This window comes from Dromiciops gliroides, chromosome 4, assembly GCF_019393635.1.
Source record: "Dromiciops gliroides isolate mDroGli1 chromosome 4, mDroGli1.pri, whole genome shotgun sequence".
NCBI lineage: Eukaryota > Metazoa > Chordata > Mammalia > Microbiotheria > Microbiotheriidae > Dromiciops > Dromiciops gliroides.
The window spans coordinates 267,001,287-267,017,191 of NC_057864.1; the positions used below are offsets into that span (position 1 = coordinate 267,001,287).

At 35.9% G+C, this 15,905-nt stretch overlaps 1 protein-coding gene and 1 non-coding gene across 2 annotated transcripts in view; one reads left to right on the top strand and one right to left on the bottom strand.

The window, feature by feature from the left end:
• Positions 1 to 15,905, bottom strand: part of LOC122756011 (cysteine-rich secretory protein 3-like) — a 63,843-nt gene that overhangs the window by 42,527 nt on the left and 5,411 nt on the right. The gene's annotated exons all lie outside the window — the stretch shown is intronic.
• Positions 13,223 to 13,330, top strand: LOC122726905. The gene has a single exon (XR_006352896.1). It is a non-coding gene; the product is annotated as a U6 spliceosomal RNA (small nuclear RNA).

The window sequence follows — 15,905 nt, forward strand, 5'->3', positions numbered from 1 at the left end:
CAAAGTATTTTCCCTTAAGGAACTTACATTCTTTTGAGTGACATGTTAATTTTAAGTGTGTGTGTGTGTGTACACATACATCATACACACATATATGCATATATAGTATATATGTACAAACATGCATATTTACACAAATGTTTACATATAAACATATATGAGAATAAAAACTGAGAAGTGTTTAATATATGTCAGGCTCTGCACTATGTTCTGGGGATAAAAAATATAAGCAAGGAAGATAGTCTCTCCCCTTAAGAAGCTGGTATGTTAATAGGGAAAGACTGTTGTTTGTCCTCTGTTCTAGAAGAGGACCATGACATTGGGGTGATGTCATGGCTTGCACTAAATTGGATTTAAGTGAAGGAGGGCTGTGCAAATTCAGCTGCCTCACTCTCTCCTCCACAGCCATCTAGGTCCAGTGGCAAGATATATATCAGGGTGACTGGAGATTGCCCTAGATGTCTAAGGCATTGGGGTTGATTTGCCCAGTGTCACAAAGCTAGAAAGTGTCCAGCTCTATCTACCAACTCCAAATAGGGAAATATAACACACCAATGGAGACCTAGAAAGGCAGTTGATGAAATACTACTTACATTGTGGAGGCCTGCTTCTGGACAAGAAAAGGTGAAAGAATGCTCACCTATAAAAGCCCAGATGTTCTAATGTATATGTATTAAAATATATCACATATTATACATATACACATATACTTTTATATATGCATATATCTATAGACTATATATATCTATATATATACACACACATACACACATATAAGTATTTCAATTGTCAATTATCTTGGTGTTTCATTTCTTTTATGATATTCTCTTTCTATTTTTGTTATCCATACTGAAGAATTCTAATCTTTTCAGTATATCTTTAAATGATAGAATATAGGATATGATATATCCTAAATAAATACAAGGTAATGGGGTGGGAGGAGGACAATAGCATTTGTGGGAAGTGTCACTGGAGCAGAATTTTGAAGGAAAGAACATTTTAAGACATGGAGGTAAGTCAGGAGTGTATTCTTAGCAAGGTGGACAGCTGGTGCAAAGCTTCAAACTGAGATTAATTATCATAGGTGCTAACAATAATAATTAATAACATCAAAACTGATACTACACTGAGCTGGACCCATAGTTCATCCAAGCATGGTTTTCTTTCTTCATCAGAGGCCACCAAAAATGTTGAAAGGAAGACATGTTTTTGGGTTGTGTGAGTTTCTTGATGTGGCATTGAAGTCTATAGCCCTGAATATGCTAACTTCCTTCATTCAACAGAGTTGAAATATGTGAGCTTGAATTAGGTGGCAACTGATTCAAATGTGGCTGTCTCATTTTCTTCATCTACAAAATGCAAAATAGGAATAAAAATATTTTCACCTCCTACCTTCCTACCTTACATAAATTGCACCAGAATTGTGGAAGGTTTTGTAGAGAGTGGTGTTAGAGAAATATGAGCTATTATTTTAAGAATGTTATCTGTTTAAAAAAAAACATTTACTTATGTACCAACATGTGTTCATTCTATTGATTACTTCATATGTCAAGTAGAATAGTGCTTCCTTTTATTGATCCTAGACTAACCTGCAGCATGCTCCTGACAATTCTCTTGAATCCAGTGTTTGCTGAATTTATTCATCATCTTCTCTGATCATCTTCTCTTTCTACGTTTGTTATCCGTACTGAATAATGCTAATCTTTTCAGTTTATCTTTAAATGACAGCATTCCATCCCATTCTGCCTATCTCAGACACCTGGACACACAAATATATTCACACACACACACACACCCTGAAAGTATTTAAGCATTCTCAAGGTGTTTTCTATCTTGTTTGAACTAGACTGACCAAGCTGGATAACACACAGCTTTCCAGTTACAAACGCACAATGGTCTTGTACAAGATTGTGGGGTACCATGGCTTTAGCTGTATGGTGGAGTCTCACAAGGAAAATCTGACCTCTCATTCACCCCCTTAATAAGGAGAGGTATGTGTGCATGCACATCTTCTAGGCACACTGCTATATCATTAGCCTATCCTTGACAGTCTTGGGGACTTTTTTTTTTTTTTACTGAGGCAATTGGGGTTAAGTGACTTGCCCAGGGTCCCACAGCTAGTAAGTGTTAAGTGTCTGAGGCCGGATTTGATCTCAGTTCCTCCTGAATCCAGGGCTGGTGCTTTACCCACTGCACCACCTAGCCACCCCCAGGGGACTTTTTTATCAATAGTTTCCCAGGGGATTATATGTGTATACCTGGCCTCTCTCCTGCATGCCTTATTTGTCCCTTCCTGTAAGAAGAGCTCCCTTAGGGTGGGACAGTATGGAAGATCAGAGTCAATCCTTTTGTGTTTGCAGGTTGTCAGGCACTTTTGTTAGATGGGGATCAAAATAGATCCAGTTGCTGAATGCCTGCCATCATGAAGCTCTGCTCCCCAGGTGTGAGTTCCTTATAATAAATCTTTATTATTAACAATACTGGGTATTACAGAATCATTCTTCAGTATTTCTTTTATCTCAACTTATGGGGGAACTTACTCTCCCCAGCCTTTCCTGGTTTCCAACAAAGGGTATGGTAATTTTAAAAATGTGGTTCTTAATTCTGTAGTATCTAGCATTTGCTGTCACCTAGAATTTCTGTAACACCTGGGGATTAGGTAGCTAATTCAGTGGCAAATGGTGGAGTTGAAAACAGAGTTAGTTCAGTGGGAAATAAAGTAATCAAGGCTAGTTGCTTATGGAATCACAAATTTGGAGAAGTAGAAGAGAGAGAGAGAGAAAAAAAAAGGGTTTCTATGTAGGGAAAACCAAGAAGCAAAGGTTCTGGGGAGGAATTTGGGAAGGCATATTTGGTGGTGTGATTAGAACTGAGGGTGATTTTAAAGGAATGGATTTAGCTAGAGTTTGAATTCTTATTCAGGAATTAGGCAGGAGGCCACAAGAACCCAAGAATCCCAAGAGGTCAGATCTCTCTTCTTCCATTTCTCACCAATTCAGCTCATCCTTTACCCAGATGTGGGACATTATTCCTCACAAATGAGGAGAGATGAGTTACATTATATTATTGGGGAAACAGTCTAGAATCATGGAAAGAGTTTCAGACTTGAAATCAGAAGGGATGTACTTGGAATCCCATTTCTAATACTTATTCATTTGTGTAACTATAGGCAAAAGACAACTTCTAGGCTCAAATTCTTTAACTGTAAAATTATGATTAAAAATACTGATGGTACCTTTCTCACAGGGTTATTGTGAGGAACACAAGTTAATACATGAAAAGAAGGTTGAAAAATGTAAAGAACTCTATAAATATCAGAGAATATTGCTCAAAGTATTCTATAAAGTTTAATTCTTATTATTACATAATTCTGCCATGGTAGTAAATCCTCATTTGAAGGATGATAAAATTGAAACCAGGAAGCTAGGTAGTCCAGTGGAAAGAGCACTGGGCCTGGTATCAAGAAGACTCATCTTACTGAGTTCAAATCTGGCCTTACACACTTATTAGTTGTGTGACCCTGGGCAAGTCACTTAATCCTGTTTGCTTCAGTTTCCTTATTTGTAAAATGAGCTGGATAAGGAAAGGTTAAATCACTCTAGTATCTTTGCCAAGAAAACCTAAATGAAGTCATGACGAGTTGGACATGACTCAACAATGACAGAATTCAAATCCTGAAAGGTTGTCACACAACCAATTAGAGTTAGAACCAGGAATAGGATTTAAGGCCCGGTATTTTTTCCCCACTATTTCTCCCCCCCCCATCCCCCCCAGCAGTTAAAACTAACATTCCATTTCCCATTCATTGGGAACAAAATTCTGCTTAGAAATTATTCTTTTTTCCTAGTTTAAGCTAACACCCACACACATTACTTTCTTTTGACTTATGTAATTAATTATTTTTTGGCTCTGATATAATACAAATGAAGCCATGCATATACTTAAACCTAAGTGTGCATTTAGAGACCAATGTTAATGGAGATAGACAAGCAGTTAATGCTTGTGATAATAACTAGGAAATATCTGCCACCCACAATGTGCTGCAGTAGTGTTAACCATGGATGAAAAAAAAAAAAAAAAGATTCCTTTTCTCATGGCAATAGAAGCTATGAGGAAGACAATCCTTAATTCTATAAGAATGTCAGGCAGCACAGAATCTTCTAAGCTAGTAACTAATTCAATAGACTGAATCCGATTGTCCCTTGTATGTCAGAATCACCAGTAGATGTGAATGGGAGCTTTGTTCACTAAAGGTCATTTCAACCCTGCCTTGTTGTTTATTTTATATCAGGACACAGCTAGCCAGGGGTGGAGTGAGAATGTAGATCCTTAATTTAATTTTTTGTTCTGTAAAATTTAGAGAAAGCTAACTAAGGACTAAGAACTTTGAGTTTTTGCTATTTTATTAACAACAACAACTAGTATTTATAGAATTCCTTAAAGTTTAACAAGCATTTTACATATATTACAATCTTGTTTATACTTTTAGAAATATAAATAGAATAAAAAAGAAAATGGAAATGTTTCAAAGGAGAAAATATATTCTCTGGACTGGGAATCAAGAGATCTGGGTTGTACCTTTGACTATTATCATGGATAAATTACCTATTCTTTCTAGGCCTCACTTTCCCTTCTGTGAAAGAAATGATTATTGAATGATCCTTGAAATGTCTTTTAAATTTGTCATTCCATAAGATCTATGTGAAAGAAAGAAGAAGAAAAAAAAACCCACTATGAGATAAGACAGAAGGCAGGAGGAAGTGTGTAGGAAGGAGGAAAAAAAATTAAACACATTGAGAAATGTCTGTAATTTCTTTAATTACTTTTTGTTCTCTTATTGCCATAGTTAAAATTTCTAGTACAATATTAAAAATATAGGTTATAATTGGTATCCTTATTTCACCCCTAATCTTATTGGTAAGGATTCTAGCTTACCTTTATTACAGATAATATTCAATGAGAGTTTTAGATAAATATTACTTATCATTTTATTATAAGCTTCATTTATTCCTAAGCTCTCTAGTGTTTTATTAATAGGAATCTGTGTTGTATTTTGCTAAAGGCCTTTTCTTCATTTATTGAGATAATTATATGGTTTCTGTTGGATTTGTTATTAATATGGTAAATTATGTTGATAGTTTTCCTAATATCGAACCATCCCTGAATTCCTGATATAAATCCTGCCTAATCATCATGTATGATCTTTGTGATATATTGCTGTAATCCCTTTGCTAGTATTTTATTTAATTTTTTGCCATCAATATTCATTAGAAAAATTGGTCTGGAATTTTCTTTCTCTGTTTTGGCTCTTCCTGTTTTGAATATCAGGACCATATTTGCACCATAAAAGGAATTCTGTAGGACTCCCTTTTCACCTATTTTCCCAAATAGTTTATAAAGTATTGGGATTAATTGTTCTTTAAAGGTATGATAGAATTCACTTATGAATCCATCTGGTCCTGGCTTTTTTTTTCTTAGGAAGATGGTTTGTTCAATTTCTTTTAAAAAAGAAAATTGGATTATTTAAGTATTTTATTTCTTCTTTTGTTAATCTGGGTAATTTATATTTTTGTAGATTTCATTTAATTTAGATTGTCAAATTTATTGGCATATAATTGGGCAAAATAGCTCCTAAGAATTGTCTTAATTTCCTCTTTATCATTGGTGAGTTGTCTTTTCCTCTTTTATTTTTTTTCTAGATATTTGGTTTATTTCTTTCCTTTTTTTGGATCAAATTAACTAATTGTCTATTTCATTTCATTTTTTCATAAAACTAGCTTCTAGTTTTATTTATTAGTTCAATGGTTTTCTTTCAATTTTATTAATCTCTCCTTTAATTTTTAAGATTTCTAATTTGGTATTTAACTGGTCATTTATAATTTGTACATTTTCTAGTTTTTTAAGTTGTATGCCCATTTCATTGATCTTTTTCTCTATTTTATTTATCTAAGCAGTTAGAAATATAAATTTTCTCCTAAGTACTGCTTTGGTTGCATCCCATAAATTTTTATATGTTGTTGTCTCATTGTTGTCATTTTTTTGTAGGTACCATGTACTCCCGAAGAGAAAGTATATTACTTCTTATTCCCATTGAATTTTCTCCAGGGATCTATCATATCTAACTTTTCCAGAATTTTATTCACTTCCTTAATTTCTTCCTTTTTATTTCTTGGTTAGATTTATCCAGTTCTTAGAGGGGAAAGTTAAGGTCCCCCACTAGTATAGTTTTATTATCTATTTCCTGCTGTATTCATTCAACTTTCCCATCAAAAATTTAGAAGCTATATGCCATTTGGTTCATATACGTTAAGTTTTGATAAGAATTAGTTCTCTATGGTACCTTTCAGCAAGGTATGGTTTCCTCGTTTAACTCTTTTGATTAGATCCATTTTTGCTTTTGCTTTGTCTGAAATCATGATTGTTATCCCTGCTTTCTTTGCCTCAGTTGAAGCATAATAGGTTCTGTTCTGGTCCCTTACCTTTACCCAGTGTGTATCTCTCTGCTTCAAATGTGCTTCTTGGAAACAACATATTGTAGGATTTTGGTTTTTAAAATCCATCCATTCTATTATCTGTTTCCATTTAATGGGTAAGTTTATCTGATTCACAATTATAATTATGATAACTAATTGGTTATTTCCCTCCATGCTATTTTCACTTGTTTTCCCGACTTTCCCTTCTCATGTGTTTTACTTCTGATCATCACCTTCCCCAATATACCCTCCCTTTTATCAATTCCCCTGCCTATTATTCTCATCCCTTTTTTACTTCTTTATAGGGTAAGATAGATTTCTATATCCAACTGAGTGTGTATGTTATTCCCTCTTTGAGCCAATTTTGATTAGAGTAAAATTTAAGTTTCATCCATGATAATTTACCCCATTCAATCTCCCTTTTTCCAGTTCAATTTCTTTCTCCTCCTTTATTGTGTTTTTTTGGGGGTATCATCACATAAATGTCACCTTATAACAACACCTTCTGTCTAGCTATACTCCTTCTCATTGCCCTTATAAGTAATAAAGTTAAGCTGTATAAATATCTTGACATATAGCCATGTAGAAGTATAAACAGTTTAACCTTATCAAATTTAATTTTTTTTCTCTTGTCATTTCACATTTCCCTCAAGTCTTGTATTTGGAGGTCATTTATTTTTTATTCATCTCTAGCCTTTTAATCAGAAATGCTCGAAAGTTCTCTATTGCATTAAATTTCCATTTTTTCCTCTGAAAGATTGTATTCAATTTTTCTTGGTAGGCGATTCTTGGTTGTAAACCTAACTCCTTTGCCTTTCAATATATCATATTCCAAGCCTTCCAGATCTTTAATGTGGAAGCTGCCAAATCCTGTGTAATCATGACTGTGGTGCCATGAGAGATTTAACTTTTCTTCTATTTTTAAAGAGGTTTTTGATTTTGTTTTATCATATTTTGATGTATCATAGTCACTAGTTTCCAATTTTTCAATTGTAATTTTTAAGAAATTAATGTTCTTCATTGACCTTTATTACTTCCTTTTCTATTTATGTAATTCTGTTTTTAGGGAGTTTTTTTTCATAGTAAATTTTTGTATATCTTTTCCTATTCTATTGGCTCTTTTGTCATGATTCTTTTACCTTACTCTCATTTCTTTCATCAGTTTATCTTTTGCTTCTCTAATTTTCTTTGCAAAGTCCTTTGTAAGCTTTTCCAGGAATTTTTTTTTGGGCCTGAAACCATATTACATGTTTCTTTGAAGCTTCACCTGTAGGTATTTTGGTACTATTGTGCTCCTTTAAATTTATGCTTTGTTCTTCCCTATCACCATAGTAACTTTATATAGTCAAGCTTTTGTTTGTTTGTGTGTGTGTGTGTGTGTGTGTAATTTTATGCCTTTTTTGTGACTTGATGCTTTTATGTGAGAGTTGGGCTCTATCCTACACTGTCCCAAATTTTTGTACTGGGGCTCTGGCTTTACGGGTAGCATTCATTGGGCTTCAGGGATTAGCTACTATCTTTTTCTATAGAGTAAATTTCTCTTTTGGCTTGTATTGGGGATGGATCCTCCCTATTGGCCTTTGTTGGGGGTGGAGTTTAGTTGTTGGTCTGATCTAATGGTGGGGCCTTGCTGTAAAGTTGTTGTAGTAACAGTCTTTCTGGTGGCTGGTCCTGGAAGAGGGATTTAGTTGCTGGTCAGACTCATGGGTGGTACCCTGCTGCTGGTTGCTATGGTTACAGGGCCTCTCTGTTAGCAGGTCCTGGAGGAGTATTCTTGTTGCAGATCTACCCAAGGGTTGGGGCCCTGATGCTGGGCTGCTATAGTAGCCACATCTTCTAGCTAGTAGGTCCTGGAAGAGTAATTTGGTCTAGATCTGCCTGAGGGTTGGGACCCCCAGCTACTGGTTTACTATAAAAACAGAATATCTCTGCTGGTAGACCCCAGGAGTTGTATCTCATCATTGGCCAGCCTGGGGGCAGGGCTTCACTACTGATTATCAGTTTGGTCAAGGCCTCCTTGGTGGTTTGTGGTGGGGATGGGGTTATGGGGTGGGCCATTGCTGTGTAGCTCAGACTGCTCAGTTCCCCAGGAGGCTGCTGGTTTGTAGGAGGGTGGGGCCTTGCTGTTGGATTGCCCTAAGTAAGAGACTTCCTGCAGGCCCCCTGCTGTGAGTCTGGAGGTGGCTGCTGTTGCTGCTGCCCTTGGACCTCACTCCCCTCCCACCCAGGTAAGACAGATCTTTCTTGCCAGGGTGGTAAGCTACTTCCTCTCCAAAGTCCTATAAAAATTCTGAGGCAGTTTTTAAATTGTTTTGGGAGGATATTTGGGAGGACTTTAGAGGTTTCCTTCCTCACTTGCCATCTTGGCCCCGAAGAGTCCATTAAATATATATATATATACATATACATATACATATATATATATATATTATTTTTTTTAAAGGGCAATGAGGGTTAAGTGACTTGCCCAGGGTCACATAGCTAGTAAGTGTCTGAGGTAAGATTTTAACTCAGGTCCTCCTGCATCTAAGGCTGGTGCTTTATCCACTGTGCCACCTAGCTGCCCCAAGTCTCCGTTAAATATTAATAATAATCATTAGCTATAACATTTTTTGCTAAGCAAGGTTCAAAGTTGCAAAACCAAAGCATTCATATGAAAAGAGGTAATCTTTAACAAATCTAATACACTCCTTCATATCTTAAATTGGCAGTATTTTTAAGGCAGAATGATGATGGAGGAATGAGAGCTAGCCTTTTTACCACACGGTCCCAACTATAAGAACTGTCCCTTCTATAAGGACCTTAAAAAAGTATCAAACCAAATTCTGATTAAGAAACTCAAGAAAAAATCACAGCGAGTCACTCTTTCAAGTCCAAGATAGCTTAGGAGGACAGAAAGAGATGTCCACAGACACTGTGGACAGTGCAGCAATAGAAGTAGCACCAGGCCACAAGCAGGCTATGGCAATGGCAACAATGGTAGGAAGCAATCTAACACCTAGTAATGGTAAAATGACTGAATTCCTGGGCAAAAAGTGATCACAGGTTCATCTGGGAGGAGAAACATGTATCATCTATTATCTCTGTCACCCATTACCCAGTTCCTGACTATAATTCTATGTCAGAGTAGAGCAGTTATAGGTTAAAAAAAAAAAGAGTAAAGAATCAAAAACTTAACTGTGTGACTCTGAGTCCAAGAAGAGAGTTTGGACTCATTTGGTTCTGAACATAAGTTTACAGTGAAATAAACCAAGGATAGAGAGCAAAACCTAGGAGGGAGTCAGCAATTTATTTGGTCTGTATCTGTAAAACCTATTTTAGGTCTAATTATGGCTAGGTCTAGCAGCAGTCTATAGAAAAGTCAACTACACAGAAGACAACAGACCCAAAACTGATCAGGAATTTGCAGAGTGTAGACCAGGAGAGCAATGAACAGATCTCTTCCCAGATAACACCACTTTGAAGGTATTGAAAACTTACAGATCCCCAGACTGAGTTGTGAAAGTAACAGGACTTAAAAAGAAAAAGCTCTGGCTAAACATTTTCCCTCTGCACTCCCTGCCATAGAAGAGTAGAGCCCAACACTAGATAAAGTTCAAAGTCAATAAGTAGACTGGAAAAATGAGCCAATAATATCAAAAAAGAATTCAACTATAGATGACAGCTAGGTGGCACAGTGGATAAAGCACCAGCCCTGGATTCAGGAGGACGTGAGTTCAAATCTGACCTCAGACACTTGACATTTACTAGCTGTAGGACCCTGGGGAAGTCAACCCTCATTGCCCCCCCCCCAAAAAAAAAAGAATCAGAGTAGAAAGACTACAAAAAGCTACTGTGGAGACAGGGAAGCTCAAGAAACAAACACAGAATAAGACAGTGACTTGAAAATATCTACAAGCAAAGGGTGAAAGAAAAAAATTACAGATTAGACATAAGCCCAGTAAGAATTTCTAGAAGAGTTAAAGAGACAAAAAGGGCAAAGAAACACACAACCACCCACATGTAATAAAAATGATTGAAGATAAACTGGGAAAAGAAATGAGGGCTTTGCAAGAAAATTATAGAGAGAGAATGGCTTGGTAAATGAGGTACAAATATACTGAAGAAAATAACAATAAAAATAAGACTTGGTCTTTCTTATGTAAAGATTTTCCATAATCACAGAGCAAGAAATTAACCATAGTCCTAAAATAAAATATTACAGATTCAAAAAATTAACCTAAAACAAAACTTATTGCCAGTCAAATAACATTAATCCAATTGAATATATTTTTTAACTATCTTACAAAAAAAATCATCAATTTAGGTATTCTACACTAGTTGCATTCAGGGTAATTAAATATTTTGATTTCACTGCCATTTTTTTCCCTCAGGATAATACTCTAGGGGAATTTCTCCTAAAAGGCTAGCATTAGTTTTCTTGAAGAGCTAAGTATTTTTCATAACTCTCCAGGGAAGAAAGAGTCATAGGAGGCATACATTTTGTGAAGGAAAACAAACAAACAAAAACGGTCTCCTACCCTAAAATCCTAGTAGAATACTTCTGAATTTATAGGAACATTCAAACCAAATTTTCATCATAAATTTGAAACATGTATGGTAAACAGATATCCTTTCAGTTCACAAATTTAGTCTTTTATTAGTTGGCAATGCTCCAAATTTTTGAAGAGTGTAATATCTTTCCCTCTTAACTCATTTTTCCTCTGGCCTGAATTAGGAACACAAAGATGAGATTACATGCTTTTAAGAGCTTTGAAACTTTCAGCAGAAAAATCCCCAGTTTTTTCCTTTTTGTTTCTTAATACTTATCTCCCATTGAAATTTTAGTTAAAAGCTCAGTGGAAGTCCCAAGTTTTACAGAAGGTGAGTTTAGTATTTGAATTGGAATAATTATAGACAGTCAATAGAGTTAGTTTAGGGGCAGCTGCATGACACAATGCATAGTGTTTGTCCTGGATCTAGGAAAACTCATATTGGAGTCAGAAGTCTAGGAGCCGGGAGTCAGGAAAACTCAAATCTGGCCTCGGACACATACTAGCTATATGACCCTGGGCAAGTCACTTAACTCTATTTGCCTCAGTTACTCATTGGTAAAATGAGCTGGGAAAGGAAATGGTAAACTACTCCAGTATCTTTACCAAGAAAATCTCGAATAGATTCAGGAAGTGTCTGAAGAGCCTGAACAACACAAAGAACTGATTTGGATAATTTGGATAATTCAATAATTAACTTAAACCTAGGTAATATTTCAATTTCAAAAGATCCCCCCCTGGGGTTCAAGATGTCTAGTTTTGGAAGGTAACCACAACCAGATATTTTCATAGTCAAAACCATATTCTAAACAAATTTCTTTTCAATGGAATTTTTTTCTAATTTCCAGGAAGATAATCCAAAGGTGTGTCTATAATATGGGAGTAGATTTGACCAGGAATAATTTAGCTTCTGAATTTGTCACAAACCAGAATTACCAGAAGTTGACTAGAGTTATGGGATAATAAGGGATCTCATAATGATCAATAAGTCTCCTGGAGGAATTAAAATTTATTTCAGAGTTATATTAGTGGTAGGAATCCACTGCTATCCGTGCTAGATTTATATAATACTGGACAGACCAAGACTACCCAAGATTTTAATCAGACAGGGTAGCTAAAACAGTAAAGTAATTTTTAAAAAGTGGCCGACAGACAAGTTTCTTGTTTATTTGCCTGCAGAGAATAAGGTCAAAGGTCACAGGGTTTGCATAAATTCTAATCCTAGCCTAGGTATTCACTCAGACTGCAGTGTGAGAAGGCCTTCAAATTTAAGACAGTAATGTTGTTCAGTTTTGCTTTTGCAAAGTTTCCCTTGCTTTCAACTCCTTAACCTCAGCACCATGTTGATTAGAATAATCAGGGCAACTACTAGGATGATCCTTGCAAAGGCCAATCATTACTATCTACTTGATTATTCAGGTGCAAGAGGTAGACAAAGAGACAACACTGACAATATAGAATGCTAACTTGTCTTGGCAGTTTTCTAGATAGGATCAGTTGGTCAGTCATTTTCTTTTTCCCCCAGAATATTTCTTGGTAAATTTTTTCATTGTGTATACTGGAGGGCTTCTGGACTGGGAAACTTGATCTTCATCCAACCTAGTCTATCCCTTCTTTTTGTGCAATGTTAGCCTAAGGTGCTTAAAACTTCCTTGCCCTTGGGTAATTGCACAACCAGCCATCAGAAAATGGCAGTCTAGAAACGCCCTTGTAATTAGACAAGGGAAAATCTAAGGTGGCATAAACCCATTCCTCATAATCTTGGTACCAAAGAGCATCTCTTTGCCCTTGTATGAAAGCTGTTTACTCCTGGCCTCACTATAACTGTTCATTGCCTTGGTGTGATAATAAAATACTTTTGCCTTTCTTTTCCCAAGTTTGCCTCAGGGTTAAGCTTCAACCAAGATTTCTTTTAATATACTTGTTGTTGTTGTTTAGGCATTTCAGTTGTGTCCAATTCTTCCTGATCCTATTTGGGTTATTTTTGCCAAAGATACTGGAGTGGTTTGCCGGTTTCTTCTTCAGCTCATATTATAGATGAGAGAACTGAGGCAAACAGGGTTAAATGACGTGTTGAGGGTCACACAACTAATAAGTTTCTGAGGTCAGATTTGAACTGAGGAAGATGAGTCTTCTTGACTTCAGGCTTGGCACTCTATCCCCTGAGCCACCTAAGCCATCCCATTTAACATGTGGTCACCAATAATTGTGATAATTGTGCTTGCTTTAGCAGCACATATACAAAAAATTGGAATGATACAGAGAAGATTAGCATGGCCCCTGCGCAAGGATGACACACAAATTCATGAAGCGTTCAATTATTGTGATAATTATTATCAGAGATCTGTTGATAGTTGTTGCTGCCAATCATAACAATGATACAAAGATATGAAAAAAGTCTATTATGCTCAAAGCATAAGCACTGCTGTACACAAAAGTCAGTGAGCCCTCAGCAGCAGGTTACACAATCTTATGTTTTAGTTATATATGCAGGAAAGGTACAATGGAATTTCAAAAAATAAATACAGAAAAATTATGATTTTGACTCTTTCTAAGAAACCGCATCCTTTTATAAAAGGATGGATGGTAGGGGGTGATGATCTATATCAACTAAAAGTCAGTTAACCCTGAACTATAGCTGATATCAAGCTAGAATTTTCAAAAAGATGGAGCAAAACACTAACCAGTTATAGATGATATAGTCTCAGATTGATTTTGCAGTTTCTAGCTAGTTATATGACTTGTTGATCCTAAGTAAATGGCAGTAAAAAGTTGAGCCAGGAGTTCTCTTATCACAGCTTCATCCTGTTCTTCCTCCCCTCTGAAATGCCCTCCTCACCCTCCTCTCTGCTTATCCAATCATCTTTTAAGGCTTATCTTTAGTTGTACCCACTCCTGGAAGTCTTCAAGTATTTATAATAGCTGTTGCATATTTTGGCTCTCCATAGTAGTTGGTTTAGTTAGTACTTTAGACAACCTGCCTTATAACTGTTATTTAATTGTTCTATGTAAGAGCATTTTATCTCCAGGCTACATCATCAGCTCCCTGACAACATAGTGACATACTTCTTTGCATTGTTATGAAACTTTCAGTTGTTCATAAGAGCATGTTTCTCCTCCCCAGCTAGAGTGTGAAATCCTGAAAGAAAGGGACACTGTCTTTTATTTTCTTTGTATCCTCTTTAATGGCTAGCTTTGTTTCTTACACATAGTAGATATAAAATAAACCTTTGAGTGAATTGAATGAAATCAATGCATTCTTCTCCTATCTAGAACACATCAAGGAGCAATTTGTCATATTTATTCAGAAGCAATGAGAAGTAAGTTCAGCTTGGCACAGTGGATAGGGTGCCATGCCTGATGTCTGGAAGACTCATCTTCCTGAGTTCAAATCTAGACTCAGACACTTATTAGCTGTGTGACCCTGGACAAGTTACTTAACTCTGTTTACCTCAGTTTCCTCATTGGTAAAATGAGCTGGAGAAGGTAATGACAAACCAAGAAAACCCCAAATGTGTTCATGAAGAGTCAGACATGACTGAGAATTGACTGAACAATGAGAAGGAAGGGAACATCCCATGGAATGGGAGCCCTGATGATTTATCATTAGATAATGGGGAATTCCTGCTTAGGAATTCCCACTGCTCCTGGTGTAACCTCAGTGTTTAAAAAATGTTTTCTCTCTAACTCCTATTGAACATACTAAGCACTCAATAAATGTTCATTGATGAATGAGACTTTTCAAACATTTTGATGTTTCATTCTGCCGACTCAACACTGAGTTTGCTAGTCCTTGTAGTATTTGGTTAATCTGGTTTGGATGGTGAGAATAAAGAATGAGAGACACATTAGTAAGAAAAATAAAAGACTTTCCTATGATCAGTCATTGAATGGATAAAAGAAACCAAAGTATCTACTATGTTCAAAAGAATATATAGTTGGGGACTGCTTGGTGGTGCAGTGGATAAAGCACCAGCCCTGGATTCAGGAGGACTTTGAGTTCAAATCTAACCTCAAACACTTGACACTAGCTATGTGACCTTGGGCAAGTCACTTAATCCTCATTGCCCAGGGGGAAAATAAAAGAAGAAGAAGAATATATATTAAGAGGACCTGAATTTAAGTTCTGCCTAAGATACTTAGTTGTAAGATTTTGGACAAGTAATTTATCATCACTGAAATTACACATATATATGTATATATATATATATATGTACATGTGTGTATATATACATACATGTATACATATTTTTAATACATGTATACAAATATATATATGTGTATATATATGTATACAATTTTTTTCTTTGTAATTCTATATAGTTTTGAAGGGGTCCAAAAGTTTCACCATATGGCCTAAGGGATTTAGGATACACACAAACATAGAATTTAAGAACCCCTGATTTCCTGCCACACAAAAAACATCACACCCTTTATAGATGTACAAAGGTATATATGTATAAAAGTATAAGTATAAAGTATATATATAAAAGTATAAGTATAAAGGTATATATGTATAAAGATGTATAGATGTATATCTGTTGACTTTTGTTCAGTTATGTCAGTTCTGTCCAATTCCATCTGGGGTTTTCTTAGCAAAAATACTGGAGTACTTTGCCATTTCCTTTGCCAGCTCATCTCACAGATGAGGTAACTGAGGCAAAGAGGGTTAAGTAATTTGTCCATGGACATACAGATAGTAAGTGGTTAAGGTCAGATTTAAACTCAGGTCCTCCTGACTCCTGGGCAAACACACTAACCACTGTGGCACTTAGCTGCCCCACAACCAGTGACTACAACTCTCTTAACAAGCATTTTTTTTTTCCTTTTTGTGAGTTATGCATCATTTGTTCCTGGTTTAATTTTCTTTTTCCTCTTTACCCATTGATTTTCTTCTTTA